The sequence below is a fragment of the Macrobrachium rosenbergii genome, chromosome 43, assembly GCF_040412425.1.
Source record: "Macrobrachium rosenbergii isolate ZJJX-2024 chromosome 43, ASM4041242v1, whole genome shotgun sequence".
Lineage (NCBI taxonomy): Eukaryota > Metazoa > Arthropoda > Malacostraca > Decapoda > Palaemonidae > Macrobrachium > Macrobrachium rosenbergii.
This window is the reverse complement of record NC_089783.1, coordinates 44508126-44521806: the sequence shown is the minus strand read 5'-3', so window position 1 is coordinate 44521806 and position 13681 is coordinate 44508126. Positions and strand designations below refer to the sequence as shown.

The window sequence follows — 13681 nt, the reverse complement described above, 5'->3', positions numbered from 1 at the left end:
GTCTTATTGTACATGAGTGTACAATGCTCCCAGGTGCCTTTAACATCAGGTACTGATAATGCAAGAAGTATAGGAAGACTTGGAGCCAGGAACAAAAGCTAGGAGTCCTTGATAGGGTTGATAAGGGAGGCTTTGAAACTTGAGAGCACCATTTGGAGTACTAATGTCGAATGTCGAGAGAAATTCAACTGTTTCCTGCGCAGTGTAACATGGCTTGTTACCAGTTCATATTAAAAGAAAAAGAAAAAAATAAAAATCCATAAGCCTATAACATCACTCTTTCAAAGAAAACATGCAGAAACAGACTCAGAAGATATGCAAACTGATATGGAGCAAACTCAGAGCATGATGTGGAGATGACAGATTTGGAACCAAACTCAGAGCGAGCGGCACAGTTGACAGACAGAACCACACTCAAGAGTGAGATGGGTAGTTTGTGGTGGAGCCAGAGCCAAGGGTGGAAGAGGAAGAGGTATGGTAAGAGTAATATAGTATGGTGGTTCCTGAACTCCACTGTATAATAATGAGTTTTGTGAAAAAATGTTAGTTTCACGTCCCAGAAAAATATCCACCGTAACTTTACTGTTTTCTTTTTGGCAGTTAATGGTTACGCTATGTTTATTATAATTGATCACTTCAGGAACATATCTCATACACAAACCAAGAAGTACCTGTGTCAGGGTTTGTATTTTTCTTGGAAATTTCTTCAAATTTGTGAATCACTGGGTTGTTTCCTAACATTTAAACCCACACTTTAAATGGATGTGCCTGCAACCCCACGGGCTGGATTCAAGTGAAATGATAAGAAATATTACCAGTGAGTGAAGTAATGGGTTCATGTTACTTCCTGGGTAGCTGACTGTTACCTGGTAAGCATTACTGAGACTCCATTGAAAGAGAATGGCAATTTGGAATAGACTACCTTTTCTGGCCAAAGCAGATATGTAAAATACAAGAGTGCATGTCAAGAAACATTAACATTGTTTTAAACAATACACAAGTTTCATTATTTTTTTGGGTAACTGCTGTAATAAAAGAAGGAAACATTACCATTGATATTGCTTACACTAACTTCATACAAAAGTTTCTTGTTGGAAAGAGGTTGCATTAATTTTGCATTTGTTTCACTCTAAATATATCTAAACAGCACATAATCACTTGATTACTGCATTCAGAGGTAGAAAGCTACATCAATGTGTATGAGAAAGGCTTTCTTTGTACTCCCCTAATTGTGAAAAGGAACCGAGGCTCAGCCATTAGCAAAGTATGTTGTCAATAAATTTTCTAACTAAAGAACAGATAAATGAACAATATGAAAATTATTCTTGGTTACCCTGACTCTTCCTGATGGTTCCATTAGAGTTGTAACTACACTTGAAAAAAGTAAAACCTTTGATAAGATTTAAAGCAAAACAATATATAATCATGCCAGGCAGTTCATACATTTTTACTACTTAATACATAGTGGTGTTTTGAGCAATAAATGAAGTAAAGAAATATTAAAAGAAATATTTAACTAAAAACCACATGAATCATTCATACATATCTTACAATAAACAGTAACGGAATATTTAGTAGTAAGTTTTTCTAATGACCTTTATTCTACTTGTGATCCAGAAGTCTTTGTGCACCTCAGTCATTATCTCTGTCATATTATTTACTGTATGACTCACTGCACTGCACTGCATAGTTTCCATTACGTCACGTAATACTTTGCTCAGTCACTATTCTGTACTGCAGATACAAGCATTTAATATCAGTTTTAACCCTGAAGGAATAATTCTTGAACACTCAGGTATGGGAAGATTTCTCTATAAAAACTACTGTTGTTCACATAAATAAACCAAAAACAATTCTAATAATGTTAAAAATGCATAGATCTTTCATGCAAGCACACAAACATTTATAAATTATGTTGTTATTAGAGGTAGAGACTACAGGCTTCCCTAAACATTAATGAATTACAACAGTGACATGTTTGAGTAATTTACTTTCTGAAGAGCTTTAAGCATCACGATCAATTTGTCTTTTAAGTGATATTAGATCTACCAAAGGGACCGACCACATTGTAAACATTAATTTATTCCCAGTCTTAGGCATTCATATAGTTTGGGAAGTTTCTGAAAAAATTGGAGAAAGTTATATAAAATTAAAAAATATTTGGAGGCAGAAAAAAGTAAAGGATCAATGTAGAAGTAATTTAGAAAATGTTGAAATACCATATGTATGTGGGACAGCAATGTTGAGGACGTAAATAAAAGTATAACATTACGATTGGCCATTTTCATGTTGCCACTCCAACAGTTGGAGCGTGCTCTAAACTTATGAAACAAGAAACTCCTGACCTTATCCTTGCATGTCACTTGCTATAGTGAAGTCAAAGAGACGTAAAAATATTAGTGTTGTATCCTCAAGTCAAGGTCATAAATGTGTCATCTGTCATAAATTTAATTCATACATCAGTTGCTAAATTGGAATAAATGACCTATATTAAACTCATTTAGTCAGTAAAAAGGAATGTCAAAACAAACATTGTCTCATGATAAATAAATAATACTTCGTAGAAAAGAAGCGTGTGCAGATTCAAGTAATATGATCTTGGTGTATGCTCTAAATGCCTGGTCATCTTAAAACTGATTTTGTAGTATATAATGATAAGCTATAACTGTTTATATTTCACGTAGTTTGAAGGTCCCTTTCTAGTGTATTTCCACAGTAATTTAAAACTTCAGGTATAATACATATCTATACCCTCTACACTCTTTGTAATAAATTTGTAGGACTTACAAACCCATCATTTATATATCCTGATTCGTGGTCTTCCCAAATCCTAGACAATACATTCAAGAGTGTCAAGAAGATTGTCTGTTGGCTGGCTAGCAGTGGCTCTAAATAGGTAAGAACCTCGCCTTTCGTGTATCTACCTTGCTGTTAGAAGACTGTTTCCGAGACTTAATGTTTTTGCTTTGTGTTTTATTCCTATCCCGTTAATTTTTGCAGATAGTTTTTCTTATTGTGTTTTAGAGATTTTATGGATAATTTAGCAGTTTTTAGTAAATTAGAAAATAAGAATATTTCTGTGTCTAGTCACAGTAAGTAGTGTAATATTTTTGTGTTTAGTCACAGTAAGTAGTGTTTTTATGGTAAGTAGCGCCTTGTTCAACCATGTCTAGTTGTTTGGATTTTATTAACTATAAATTCTTCTGTCGTACAGTGATGTTTTATACCTTTCAGGTACCATAGTTTTTATGGATCTAGGAAAGTTTGTATTCTCCCTAATAAGGTAGTGGGTGCTAGTTTGGTGCTGTGCTGTTAGCCCAGTTTGCATTGCACTATTACTACAGGTATTGCATTTGTGTATTTTATGTTGATTAGGTAGTTCTTCATTGGAGGGGTGGGTAGAGCTCTCAGCTAGCACGCTGTTGGCCAAGCGTTCGACTCTCCGACCGGCCAGTGAAGAATTAGAGGAATTTATTTCTGGTGATAGAAATTAATTTCTTGTCATAATGTGGTTTGGATTCCACAGTGAGCTGTAGGTCCCGTTGCTAGGCAACCAGTTGGTTCTTAGCCACGTAAAATAAATCTGATCCTTCGGGGCAGTCCTAGGAGAGCTGTTAATCAGCTCAGTGGCATGGTTAAACTAAGATATACTTATGTTGATTAGGTGATACAGGGTATTCAGCTCTGAACAATAAGTTTGTTTCTACCCCTACTATCCTTTCAGTGGTGCTTTGGAAGCGTTTCACTATTTAACTACAAGCAGTTAGCTATAATTTTGTTAGTTTGTCTTTTTATTGACTAATCAGTCCTTTGTGAATCTTTGAATATAATATATTTCTAATATATCATTAGTTGTTATTTCTGACATGTACAGACATCAGTAGAGAATTTTAATACTGACTCAGTTCCCTTTTCATTCCCTCTATTGCTCAAGGATCCTCTGTAGAAACACAGGACTTCACAGTTGCCCATAGTTATCCGAGATGAATTTCAGGGTGAAGAGCCCAGAATCAATTACATAAGTTTTCTCTGAGGTCATCCACAATTGAGCTTCTGGATCAATTGTTTGAGTTCCTCAGTGAACACAGTCTTTTCTTGCCAGGATCCTGAGCCCCAGTGGAAATCAATATGACTCGCTACAGTGGACACAACCACGTTCCTGTGGCCGGTTACCCAGTCTGGTTTCCTTGAACTTTTGAAATGAGGGACTTTGAATCTAAGCATACCTTAAGGACCCTACTGGGTACTTGTAGCTAACAGAAAACATGGACAGAGGTGATGACAGGCAGGCATTTGCAACTGGCCACTTCCTGACTCAGTGGATATATCCAGTGGAGGTGTCAATCACAGACTTGATTTAAGGACATGACAGGAGTCCTGCAACTGATGTTATTGTGAAATAGGTCAGATTACTGTGACAGATGGGAGTGACCAATATTATATGAATACCTGTATACACAAGGGATGTCATGCCTGTCAGGATCCCCCAAGTGAGGTAGTCATAGCCATTACTGAATAGCAGGTGGAATACTGACAGGAGATGCAGACAGGATTGGATTTTTACTCTCAACTCTGATTTTTTCAGCTACCAACAACTGCTCTTCTATCAATATGGTAGTATAATTGCCAGTGACAGAAGATGCATTCCTTAAGACTGCCTTCGTTATGCTGTTGAGACGCTCTTCAGTGATGTTGTAGGATCAGTTTGACTAGATGATGAGAGTAGATCAAATTTACTCTTGTTTGGAAAGATTCTGTTCCCCATTGTCCTTTTCAGCCAGCATCATTCAAGTCCTGCAGGCTCTGTGACAATCGTGGACATCTCATATGGATAATAGCTCTATTAATCTTCATTGCAGTTGCAGTAGTATTGTAATTGTAGGGGAGATGGCACGGCCACCTGGGAACATTAGGTAGAAGGGGTAACAGTCATGGTTTGGCTACTGCTTCAGTGTGTCTGTTGTTGTTGCAACCCTTATGATTGCATCAGCCATTGCATTAGCCACTAGGAGTTCAACATGGTTGAGTCTTCCTCCCAGGGACTATTGCTCCTCGTCAGGGAGGAAGCTAGACCCAAGTGAGGAGGGTAAGCTGTGCCCTTACATGATCTCCCCCTCAGCTTTGAGCTCTCCTTCTCCACCTCTTCTCCCCTTCCTCTTTAGGGAGGAGGAATTGAAGGGAAAAGCTTAAGCCTTTCACATGAAGTCCTTCGAGTTTCTTGCAAGTGCTCTTCCTTTTCGAAGGGATACATTGGCTCTGAGTCTCCTACAGGTGATTGTTGTAGCCTCTGGCAGGGCAGGTATAGGCCCTCTATACCTACCCACCGAAATAGGGCCCTCTCTTGTGTAATTCTTAGGGATTACCATACAGGAGTCATCTTGTCCTGCTTGCTCTGTTCTCTGTCTTTGGAATAGTTTTGTTACAATTTAAAACAGCATAATTTAGTTCTTTAAGTTTTCTTTTATAATGTATATCATCTGTTTTAAAATTACTGGGTTTGTTTGTTTTTTTACAAAAAAATGTCTATCAGTGGTTGCTGCTGCTTGTTGGCAATTCTCCTAGTACAGCATGTTGATTATTGTAGTTGTTCAGTTCATTTATTTTATAAGTACTTTATGTTTTTCAGATTCATTGATTTTAACTTTAAATAAGGTTTTCTGAAAATGACATACCAGCAAACTGAACACTTAAGATTACAAAGTAATGTATGGTATGAGCTGCCCAACCATGTTGCGTCAAAAATTTTCTTGGATGTAAGCTTACAAAGCAGTTTTTTCATTCTCAGGTAAAGGAAAAACTGAACATTGCAATAGGAAATATTAGAAGTATGGAATAACATTGTATTGCACAGTTACTCATTGTTAAAACACATGACAAACATGACATCCTAAATAGAACAAAATAAAAACAGAATGAAAATTAAAATCGTCACAATACAGATCCTACAAATAAGAAAAACATCAGTCTTCAAAACCTAAAAATATTTCATACTTTATGATTTATAAAAAATTCAGAGTTGATTTCTGAAGAAACTATCATAAAAAACACAGTGTATTAGAAAATTTCCACTTTAATTACAATATTCTTACTATACTGTCATTTACTAGTAAACCCTTATGACATGACAGTTTTACTTTTGTCAATTAATGTTCTCTTAAAGTCAGGGACGTTGGAGAAGAAACTTGTCTACCATAATTTGCCAACACAGAATGGATCTTTGTGATTACTGTATATATAATTTTTTATGCTTTTGTTTATTTGCTATTTTAACTAGGAGTAATTTATACACTTCATTCAGAGGTCATATACAGGAGTTCTGATTACTGTCTAGCAAAGATAACCTTCCCCTAGGTTTAGGCTATACCAATGAAATTTTCAACTTATTTTACGTAAAAAAGAAAAATAGCATCTTTAATGCCAGGGAATGTGGTAGGTACATTGTACAGATCTTGTAATTTTACAAAATTCTTAGGATTTCATCTCTCCTGCTATGACTGTTTTTCAGAGCACTGGATCCTGTTCTTAAGAGCAAATTTAAGTCCAGGAGTTCACACATGAAGCCTTTGTTGTAGTCAGTAAGTGAAGTTCTTTAAGTGAAACAAACTAAATTATTGTATAAAACAAAATCAGGTTCTTCACTACAAACCCATGACATGCAGTTGTGGCCCTGCCTCTAGACTACATAAGAAATAAGGTTCTTACCTACTGGGAACCTAGTCTATAGATGCATGATGCTGTCAACCAGCCAGTAGATGGTGATCTTTTGACTCCAAAGTGGGGTGTCAAGGATTTGTGAAGACTCAAATTGTGCTATGTAATTAATTGGTTTGTACTGTATTAAAAAAAAAAAAAACTTTACAGACAATATTTTGAAATAGTTTTATTGGCCACAAAAATCCAGATTTAGTGACATCATAATTGTAATCATGTACAAAATATTCTGTAAATTAGTTTAGAGCTAGTCTATGCAGACAAAACCAAGACATCTATAAAAACTGGAAAGTTGCCTTGTAGTTGAGGTAGAGTAATGGCAATCAGTACCAAAGAAAAATTGTAAAAAAAGAGATATTTATAAATAATAGTAGTTGTTGCTTTTGTTAATAGTCAAGATTCATTAAAGTATTTAAATTATAAATTTGCAACCTGAAATAATAAATCACACACACTGTGATATTGATTTACCATTTTTTGAAGAATTCCTAAACTATTTCCACATTGGCTACAAAGTAATCGGTCTACAGATTTTAAATGCTTTTCACTTTTGTTAATGATTTGTGCAGTATATGATTTTGAACTGGATTCACCATGTTAGTAAACCACTTTCCTAACTGAGGAGAGACTGGCAGCAGAAAGTATATTTTACAAGGTTATGTATTACAAAACTTGGCATAGAGCTGCATATTTATGACACTCATGCAGAGTGACCAGGAAATGCTTGAGGAAGTTATGTCATATTGCATACATTTTGTCATCTTGTGTGCATCCAGTTCACCTTTACATTAACCATGAATATTGCCTGACAAAAGACCCTGACTTCTGTGTTGTAGATGTTTGAGAAGAGTTTAGTGGGCAACAAGTTTTAACAGTTTTCTTTCCAAGTACAGTATAAAGAAATGCACTTGAACTTTGAAGGACAGAGTTTCATATGGACATTCAAGTTATAGGGACTGTTTACCAACCTACACATCTAAACTTCCATATGGTTCAATATTGTGCAATTCCTAGAACGTCTTTTTTCATATACAGCATCTCAGACATTGTTCTGAAACATTTATCAGGTAATATATAAATATTCAATAGTTTACAAAATATGTTTAACATTATATCATAACTATTGTAATGGCTACTAAAAGTTCTGTGCTTTTTCCCAAAGCCCGATGAATGCAACTGACATTGTGAAACAGATCGAAAAAGGTATCTTTCCAACAGGAATATTTGGTTTATGAAAGGAACATACATATTCACAAAGATTATTTCTAATGGAAAAGGATGCAGGTATACACAGACAATGAATGTGTAGTCTTAAGTGTTTCGCATATATACACTAATTTATCTAACAAGAAAAAATAAACTACGAGTTAGGCATGCACATTCTGTTTCACAAGGGCAGCTACATAAGGATATCTACATGTTACAAACTTGGACCGAGCAACAGTTCTTAATATGTCAGATGACTAAAACAATGCTCTTGTATTAGGAACACAACCTGATATATTTTATAATGGACTGCCTGTCAGATTTTTTTAAAAACGTTCTTACTGAATTTTGATTATTAATGTATTAGTATGTGGTAAAAATAAGATTCAGATTAATTTCATTTAGACATTCTCAGAATGATAGCTTAGTAATGACACACTGTCTTTCTAATAACATGCAACTTTGCAATACTGTAGTTCTTAAACATGCTAAAAGAAAAAAAGGTAGTGGAGAAAATTTGGATTAACCCAAATTTAAGGTGAGAGCAAATTGGGACTACATGACATAGAAATCCTTATATTTACTAGAAAATACAGTATATGGATTTTCTAGAAAATATATGGCAGTACAGAACTGCCCAAAACTTGCGTAGTAATGTTTAGATAATTAAAAGCACGTGTAGAATAAATTCAGGGCATGAAATTCCAGAGTTTGGAAAAAGACATTCATCTCCTTACACTGTAATGCCCCCTCTCTCTCTCTCTCTCTCTCTCTCTCTCTCTCTCTCTCTCTCTCTCTCTCTCTCTCTCTCTCTCTCTCTCTCTCTCTCTCAAGGTTAGAGCATCTAAACTTGCTGTGTCACCCATGTTATCACTGATGCTAATTGTTTATTGTGGCTATTGCATTGATTTGAGGTTTAGGGCATTGTACAATTATCTAATTTCTTTTTAAAATTTATTTTTGGTCATACTTGTTATTCATTTAATTCAGAGCAGCAGATTAATCAAATTTCTTGTCATCCCTCCTTTTTATATTTAAATAATAGATGACCTTTCTCTGTATCTTTAATTGCTCAATATGCTTAACTAGAAAATCAGTATGTCTATTATTTGTCTGTGATATTTGAGGTTTTTATATTTTTCACTCATTTTTTTCTTGACAGGTTTGTAGTGTATCATATGTCTTGCCGTTCACTTTTTAAAATGCTCATTTCCAGCGCTTTTTGTCTTTTCCTGAAGAAGTCTCTAGTACCTTTACATTCTCTTGTCTCCATACCTTTACATTCTCATGTCTTAGTGGGGTACAACCTGTGCACACCTTGGTGTTCTTACATTTGGGCAGTTATATGGGTACAAGCATCATTTAACTTCATGGCTTTGTTTCATACAACAGAAGTAGCTGTCACTGTCATTTTCAAATGTTCAACTAATATAACTCAACATGACTGTACTAGAAATTATACTACGTATTCATGTTTATCAAGCCAACCATAGAATGTGTAATTCCTGAGGAATGGTTACAGCTATTAATTTCAGTATTTAATAAATGTACTATTCAACATAAAGTTTCCTGTATTTATTTACATAAATTTTGTATTTTTATGTAAAGTTCTCCTGCCCTTTATATACTGTATACAGTCAAACCTTGGTTTTCGGATGCCCAAATTTTCCTACATTTTGGTTTTCATCAAATTTTTTCATGAAAATTTTGTCCCAATTTTTTTGTACGTCCACTCAGTTATTGTACATTTGAAAATACTCCGTCCCAAACCTGTCGGCTTGACCGCATGCCTCACAAAGCATCCCAAGCGTTCATGACCCAGTCTGCGTTTGTTTGTCATTGAGTGAGCATCACCTGTCGTGTTCATCCAAAAAATTTCGTAATAATCCATTTTTTTTTTTGTGCTTTTTGAGTGCGACTGCTAAATAAGCCACCATGGGGCCAAGGAAAGTTCCGAGTGCCAGCCCTTCAATAAAGAAGACGAGAAACACGATTGAATTCAAGAAGGAACTCGTAGCAAAGTTCAAGAGTGGCATACATGTGGCTGATCTCGCCAGGATGTACGGGAAGTCCGTATAAATGATCAGTTCCATCCTGGCAAAGAAAAAAGATATCAAGAAAGCTGATGTTGCAAAAGGGGTAAAAGTGCAAATGAAACAGAGATCACAAATAATCAAAGGTGAGAAGTTGTTGTTGGTGTGGATCAACGAAAAAGTTAGCATGAGATAGTGTTTCGGAGGCACTGATCTGCGAAGAGGAGGAAGAGAGAGATGAGGAGATAATGTGCTTTCTTCAATGATTAAAGATGTGTGCAAAGTGGAGTGAGCTGCAAAGTTTCGTGGAGAAATATTACCTTAACAAAGATGTTGCAAGCTGTGTCTGCAACATGTTCAATGACAATGCCTTCTTGCCATTTTAATCTTAAAGAGATGCCAAAAACAGGTGTCTCTGGATAGACATTTTGTGCGACAGGGGTCCAGTGACTCTCAAGCTGGTCCTAGTGCTAGTAAAAATCAAGGAAGGGAAGTTACCCCAGATAAGGCCTTGATACCTGAAGTCTTTATGGAGGGGGATTGCCCGTCCAAACAATAACCTCTCCTCCTCCTCCCTCTCCCCTCACCATCTTCAATACTCCAACCGGAGTCTTCAATAAAGGTAAAAGTGATGTTAAATGTTCATTTATCCATTTCAATAGCAATTTATATTTATTTCTCATTGTCTTCCGTATGTAAAACTGTAGGTATTCTATATAAAATGTATTTTTTGTTAATATTTTTGGGGGTCTGGAACAGAAATGGGATTTGCATTGTTCCTTATTGGGCTTATTGCTTCAGTTTTCGTACGATTTGGTTTGCGTCAGATTTCCGGAATGGATTACATACGAAAACCTAGGTTGCACTGTATATAAGTCGAACCCCAGCATTCGCGGGCGATGCAAACCACAACCCCCCCACAAATAGCTAAAATCCACGAATACTTGACACCTCTCTAAAAACGCTTATAATTGCCTATTTTGATAGTTCAATCACCAAAAAAACCCTCTAAAAATACTTATACCCGAGTAATTTAATAGTTTTATCACAAAAAGTGCATTTAGTCACAAAAATATGAAAATACAGTGCTGTAATTAGTGAATATTTCTCAATGAAAAACACTGCAAATAGGTGAATTTTCTGCAAATAATGTATATATACATTCCACAGAAAAATCCGCGAACAGGTAAAGCCACGAATCCTGAACCACGAATAGGCTTTGGCATTCTATACTGTACATTGCAAATATTGTTATGGGTGTGAAACTCCCTAAACTAATCTGTGTTTTGTTTTGTTTCGTATAATAAATTTCTTTATCACTCCTCATTCCAAGAATTTATTTCATAATTGTATGGTTTATTGTAAAAAAAAAAAAAAAGCATAATTTGTCATTAGGGTTCCAATCTGATGCTTCTGTTTATTGTACATCTGTGCTGACCATTATTTCTCATATTTATAAAATGTGTCATAAATAGCACTTTATTGTTAATTTTTACCATGTTTTTGCAATATGCCATAAGGGATCTGTTTTGTATATAGAATTCTTACTCACCATTGCTTGCATTACAGGTTATGGGGTTGGTTTCACTATCATTCATCTTGCCCCTTGGATGTCATGGCTAGTCAAATCAGTTTTGTTTGATGGAAAGAAAAAATTGGTTTGCAAATGCTACTGTGGAAGCCCAAAGGTAAAAGAATCTAGGTTTTGTTTAGCATATTGTTAACTGTTTTCACCTCTTCAAATACCATTCACTATACCTGTGTCTTTATAGTTGATATTACTGAGGCATATGGAACCAATTTGGCATAAAGTGACAGATATTTAAACTTTGTTACTAAAGTTGGCATTAATATGCTTTACGAAAAATCTCAGTTTTAGCACCTGATGAAAATAATTACAGTACTGTACTGTAATGCACAGGTGTTCATATTACTATTGTTAAGTATTAAACCCTTTTATAAATTAGCATAGCATTGCATTTCTATTTAACTAATTTTAAGGCCCATCATCTACAACCCAGTAAGGTTCTTTTAACAGAATTCAGAGGTAGCTCTTTGCCATATGTACAATCCATCGGGAAGTAAAAGCAGTTGCAAAGAGTACATGGTGGAAATTAGTAATAATAGTGAATTGTTTTGGTTTACCACACCTGAAGCTTATTTAAGAAATATACATAAACTAGATGGTAATAAATAAAACAATGTTGGTGAAAGAATTTAAGTCAGTTAAATGTAAATGTTATCAAGTAATGTATAATAATTGTTGTTTTAATTATGTAAGTAGTTTAACAGCACCACTTGAGTAACCTCTCCATTTAATTAGACTAAATTACTAAAAGGCATATAATTTTGAAGTAATTTATTTTCCCTACAAACCTGAATTGTTTGTCATGTTGAAAAATATATACTGTATATAGAGCAAAAAATCATACACCAGTACTTTTGCTTAATATTCATTCATTCATATACAATAAGACCAAATTTGTACTTAATCATCCATATATATTTGGACCAAAATAAATTAGTTTCCCCACAAACTCATCACATTACATGTAGCCCACTTACATGGTCTTTTGAATTCCATAAACACTCGGGTCTTTGTCTGACATACAGTAAAAGAGTAATAGCAGGGCTGCACATGGTCCTCTTGGATACATAGGTTCACAGGATACTTAGGTTCATAGCAACTAACACCCTTACTACTTTTGTCCGCAATGTTGTCATCTACTTAGCAGAATTCCCCAGTCAGACTCCCTCTTTTTCTCTGTTTAATCTTTATGTATAAATGACAGGGATGTAATCCAAGTGAGCTGATGATGATGATACTGTAATCCAGAACTGTGGGGTACACCCCAGCATTGCAGAAAAAAAGTAACAGAATCATCATCGTTTCTCAAGTTTTATCATCCATTTACCTTCCTGATCCAGTAGGTGTTAGATTCAATAACCCTAAACAGATAGATCATCTGTGCATGTTACCATAAGATTATCTTTTGAGTAATTATCTTTTCCATTTTGAAAGAATATCACTAACTTTACTTGAATTGGCACTAATTCCTTCTTCTTTTTTTTTTTTTTTTTTTACTTTCAGGCATTTTGGTACTTTTTTATGTGGTAATGTAGATTTTATTAGCTAAGTTAGGTAATGAGAGGTTTGCTATTTAATTGATTTTCTGAAGCTAGTTCTTCCAGTTTTGTAACTTTCAGGCTTTGTATACACAGTGTATTTATCTAGGATTAGCTTCTAGGTAAAGTGTACATAGATTAAGTTTGTTTTTCACTTTTTTTTCATTTGTGTACTGTATTCTAAAAACTGTTTTCCCTTGGTGAGATATTAATGAGCACTTGTTTATAATTACTGACCACTTGTTTTTAACCTGCAGTATTTATTAACATTTACATTATTCATACCCAATATCACAATGTATATATAAGATACCATAGCAACATTGTAAGGGAATTCCAGGTAACCATGCCTTGTATGCATTTCTAATCAGGACGTAGACCCTCAATTGCATTACAGGTGTTGTGGACGTGTGCTTTTATGACCTTTCTAACTCTTGTACTGTGATTGGACTTCTTCACAGTGGATGCATTAACTAAGCAGAGCTTACAAAATGGAACATAGCAGGACTGCTGCCAAAGATGTATCCTATTCTTCTGCCACCAAGTTTTCAGTTTTGACCTCTCAATTGAAGGGGGAATGACCTCCAGGATCTCCTTTATCTGTG

The 13681-nt window shown here is 35.1% G+C and overlaps 1 long non-coding RNA gene across 1 annotated transcript in view; it reads left to right on the top strand.

Moving 5' to 3' along the window:
* LOC136828843 (uncharacterized) overlaps positions 1-13681 on the top strand; it is a 38739-nt gene that overhangs the window by 10704 nt on the left and 14354 nt on the right. The window contains exon 3 of the long non-coding RNA XR_010850239.1: positions 11520-11638. This is a non-coding gene — a long non-coding RNA (uncharacterized lncRNA). The remainder of the gene's footprint in view (positions 1-11519; positions 11639-13681) is intronic.